The sequence below is a fragment of the Pinus tabuliformis genome, chromosome 3_2, assembly GCF_031772625.1.
Source record: "Pinus tabuliformis cultivar Carrire ecotype Pingquan chromosome 3_2, CPIR1, whole genome shotgun sequence".
In the NCBI taxonomy this organism is placed as follows: domain Eukaryota; kingdom Viridiplantae; phylum Streptophyta; class Pinopsida; order Pinales; family Pinaceae; genus Pinus; species Pinus tabuliformis.
Window position 1 is genome coordinate 546,229,688 of NC_142302.1, and position 5,228 is coordinate 546,234,915.

Here is a 5,228-nt window from a genome sequence, read left to right on the forward strand (position 1 = left end):
GTCAGGCTTCCAAATCTCCCTGCGCATCTATGGCATTTTGCTGTCTTTCAAGGAATCGGGGACACCCTAGGCCGCTTCCTGGCTACAGATACCTCAAGGGCGGAGAAAGGAATATATACCTTTGGCAGAATTTGTGCAGAAATAGACATTAGTAAAGGGTTGCCAGATCAGATCATCCTCAAAGTCGGGGACTTCCATTGGACGCAAACTTTGGACTATGAGAACACAGCCTTCAGGTGTCGCCATTGCCATCAGACGGGGCATCTCCAGAACTCATGTGCATCGTTCTTCGACAAAAAGAAGAATATCACTCGCAAATCCAAATCCAAGAGTTGGAAACCTTGTGATATACCCCCTATGGATGGCATAGAGTCCTTTAGCTCTGATGAGGAGGACATTGAAGTGGAAGAGGAGAATTTGGAGCAACCGAAGGACGCGCCCTTAGCCCGCGCCGAGGATCATTCTGCGCCTCTGTTCTCGCAGAAACGTTCACATGAGTCTTCGCCTTCTGATTCAGACAAGGAGTCTCCTCCTTTAGCACAGAACAATCTACAAGTAGTTTTGGTCCAGCCAGATCAAAATGGTTGGGTCAAAGTCAGTAAAAAGAAAGGTAAAAAATGTAGATTGGAAGATTCTGCCCATGCTGGGTAGACTCCCTAGACCAGCTCGTTCCTTCTGTCCTCTCTGTCATCTTTTGCTTATGCAGTGGTTGCTCTTTGGGACCAAGGTTGATATCATATCATTTCCGGCTCCCTTGCTCTTTAGCTTCGCTTCTCTGAAATAGACATTAGTAAAGGGTTGCCAGATCAGATCATCCTCAAAGTCGGGGACTTCCATTGGACGCAAACTTTGGACTATGAGAACACAGCCTTCAGGTGTCACCATTGCCATCAGACGGGGCATCTCCAGAACTCATGTGCATCGTTCTTCGACAAAAAGAAGAATATCACTCGCAAATCCAAATCCAAGAGTTGGAAACCTTGTGATATACCCCCTATGGATGGCATAGAGTCCTTTAGCTCTGATGAGGAGGACATTGAAGTGGAAGAGGAGAATTTGGAGCAACCGAAGGACGCGCCCTTAGCCCGCGCCGAGGATCATTCTGCGCCTCTGTTCTCGCAGAAACGTTCACATGAGTCTTCGCCTTCTGATTCAGACAAGGAGTCTCCTCCTTTAGCACAGAACAATCTACAAGTAGTTTTGGTCCAGCCAGATCAAAATGGTTGGGTCAAAGTCAGTAAAAAGAAAGGTAAAAAATGTAGATTGGAAGATTCTGCCCATGCTGGGTAGACTCCCTAGACCAGCTCGTTCCTTCTGTCCTCTCTGTCATCTTTTGCTTATGCAGTGGTTGCTCTTTGGGACCGAGGTTGATATCATATCATTTCCGGCTCCCTTGCTCTTTAGCTTCATTTCTCTGAAAGCTCTGATTGTACCATATTTCTTTTCTTAATAGAATTAGTCTTATTCAGAAAAAAAAATAATTTTAAAATCCTGAAGTAATCATAACCTAAAGCTACCTTTAAAGAAATAAAACCTAAATAATTTCAATTGGAAGATATGAAGCGCTCTATGTCTTTGATGGAGGTAGATGAGACATTAATATTTTGGAAAAATTTAGATAATATTTCCATGGAAATTATCATTTTCCCTCCAAGGGAATGTACAACACACATTTGAAATCTTGCATTTTAAATATATTTTATATATATATATATATATATATATATATATATATATATATATATATATATATATATATACATATATAAATATAAAAAAAAAAAAAAAACAATTTGTACAACATCAACATAGAAAAAAATATTTAAACATAATTGTCAAAGTATTTTAAAATTTTTGAAATATATAGGAGAGAGTGGGAGAGAAGGGTAAGAGAGAGAGGGGAATGCAAATATGGAGAGAGGGAGAGGAGGATAGAGTCTTCGAGAAAGAGAGGGAGATCGAGAGATGGAGTTGGAGGAAAAAATAGGGAAGGAAGAAATTCAAGACATAGAAAGAGAAATGTAGAGATAGAAAGAGAGAGAGGGAGTGACAAGGGAGAGATGGAGAGAGATCATGTGTATGTTTTGGGGTGAGATAGAAATAAAAAGAAGGAGAGATTAAGAGAAGGGGGAGAGAGAATGAGAGATGGAGGGAGATATTAAAAATAATTTCAAGATGAAGCTCGAGAGAGAGAGAGAGAGAGATGAGGGGAAGAGACAGAGGGAGGTGGGAGAGAAATGAAGAGAGAGAAGACTTGAGAGTGTGGGAGATAGAGATATGGAGTTGGAGGGGGAGAGAGAGGGAGGGAAGAAGAAAGACATATAGAGAGAGAAAGGTGGAGACAGAGAGAGAGAGGGAGTGGCAAGGGAGATGGGGAGAGAGAGGGAGTGACAAGGGAGAGAAAGAGAGAGAGGGAGAGAGGAGAGTAGGAGGGAAGAGAGATAGAAGGGGAGACATAGGGAGAGAAGGGGAAGAGAGAGGGAGAGGGGGGTAAATATAGATATATAAGGAGAAAAAATGTGTATGTTTGCATGGTGATATAGAGAGATGAAGAAGGAGATACATAGGGAAATAGAGATATAGATGGAAGGGGGAGAGAGCGAAGAAGAGAGAGACAGAGGGAGGGAGGGAGAGAGATATATATATGAAAAGAGAGAGTATGTGTGTGTCTGGGGGGTGAGATAGAGAGAGAAATAAGGAGAGATGGAGGAAGATATTGATATAGATAGAGGGGGGAGAGAAAGGGAAGAAAATTGCTTACAATAGATGCATTGATTTCGGTGTACAAATGTTTATTTCTAATCCTATTTGATTTTTTGCATTAGATGTATTAATTTTTGTGTAGATGTTGATTTATAATTCTATTTCATTGCTTCCATTAGATGCATTAATTTCATTATTTATGCTAATTTCTAAGGTTGTTTGATTGAGCTTGCATTAGATGCATTGATTTCACTGTAGATGTTGATTCCTATTCCTATTTGATTGCTAGCACTATATGCATTGATTTCGGTGTAGATGTTGATTTCTAATCCTATTTGATTGCTTACAGCATTAGATGCATTGGTTTCATTGTAGATGTTGATCTCTAATCCTATTTGATTTTTTACATTAGATCCATTTATTTGAGTCTAGATGTTGTTTTCTCATCTTATTTTATAGCTTGCATTAGATGCATTCATTTTAGTGTAAGCACAATTTGTTTATTGATAGAGTGAATTACGACTAAGCTTTTGTAGATAATCACAAACAAATAAAATCGAATAAAACTTATATATATAACTTTTACATCTCCAAATATTTTAAAATTAAATATATAACTTATTTCAATCATATTTGAGTTTTTAAAAATTGAATAAAACTTATTTCAATCCTATTTGTGTTTTTTAATTGAAAATTGAGATAAGAAATTGATTGAAATACTTAAAAATGTTGTCCATGTAATGGTATATGGTTGGGTCACAAAGATATTATATATATATATATATATATATATATATATATATAGATATGGATGACTTTATAATTCAAATAATTTATTTTTAAAATCGAATTGTAATAACATACATGTTGATTTCACTAAAAGACACTTTCTACAAGCCAATATGAAGCATGATTGGAATTATTTCCATGTTCAATATTAAGTTGATACATGATATATTTTGTTTCATTTTAAGTATCAAAGTGAGTTGCATCATAACTTAAGATTGTACTTATTTTCTTAGTATATGAACCTGTATAATTTTAACATATCCATAAACTTCAAAAATTAATGAGCATCCATTAACAAGATTAATACAAATCCATAAACTAAAATAGTGAATAAATGTATCAATAAACTATTCATATGAAAATTTATACAAATTACAAATATCACATGAACATCCATAAACTTAAATAATAAGCATCCATAAACTAAAATAATGTCCATGATGTACATCCATAAACTATCCATGTATGAAAATATACAGAGTCTGTATCACACATGTGAATGTGCCCTATGAAATGAGCCTGAAAATATACAAACTATGACACTCTAACTACCACCAAAAGTCCTATATGAGTTTTTGTCTCACAAAGTAAGTGTCCATAAGATGGTACTGCAATATAGCACATTCAAATTCAAACTAATTAGATCAATATTTGTACAAAATAAAAAATCTGGAAATAAATGAATTTGAACCACATTTTTAGTTACATATACATGAATCTACTAACCTTAGTCGAGTCCAAATGTAAGTAAGATAGGATGGGGGTTTGATCATGAATCTGGGTTTGGTACTCCCTTACCTATGGCTCAATGATTGGGGCCTGCATTGACGGACCCACATCATCAATGCATCTAAACCCAACATCCCACTCATGTCTTAACATAACAATGAAATCAATGACACTCTACATATGGGCATGTGTACACAACGGAAATGACAAATTATAATTAGTATACAAATTGATTAGCATATATGTGTAACTTTAAAAAACTAAATGTTGAAATTTTAGGAATAAAAAGTTTACCTCAACTGTTGGTCCACGTGGTTGTACATAGTGACTCTCCTCCACCTTAGTGAACATATAAGGTGGAGGTGGAGGTGGAGGAGAATCATGGAAACATGCTTTGGTTGAGGATAGCCTAGCTAATCAATTTACCCCTTAGATGACCTCAAAAGCTCATCCATGTAGCTGGGATTTGTCTACATGTTATCATGAACTTATTAATATAAATGCAAACTAATATGAACTAGAATTTTTAATATAAATAATTATGCATAATTTGACGATAAGAGTCAAAAGTTTCATATATCTATGTACCTGGTGTGTGCCATGCAGGCCATGCACCCTCCAAGTCTCACGAATGAAATCACAATACATACATGTATATGTCAAAAGCTGGTCAAAGGGTAAACTCGCAAGAAATACATCGTCATATAAGGGTACTGGCAGGTCACGAGGCAATGGTGGTGGTCTCCTAATCTCTCCATCCAATGCAACATGCGCACTAGCCAACGATGTCTACATGCTATCTACAATAGTTTCCCTAGTCTCACCATTGATTTGCGATAACTCCTCTAACTCTATCGGTAATACCAAGCTCCAAGACAGTAGTGACCATTAGAGGAAATTTTAGCCTAAAAGTTCCCATGAAATTTTCACGTAATTTCCATATCATAGTATGTAAACCAATCAAAATCGTTTAAATTTAAACAAGGTACATGTAAATATTTTGGAGG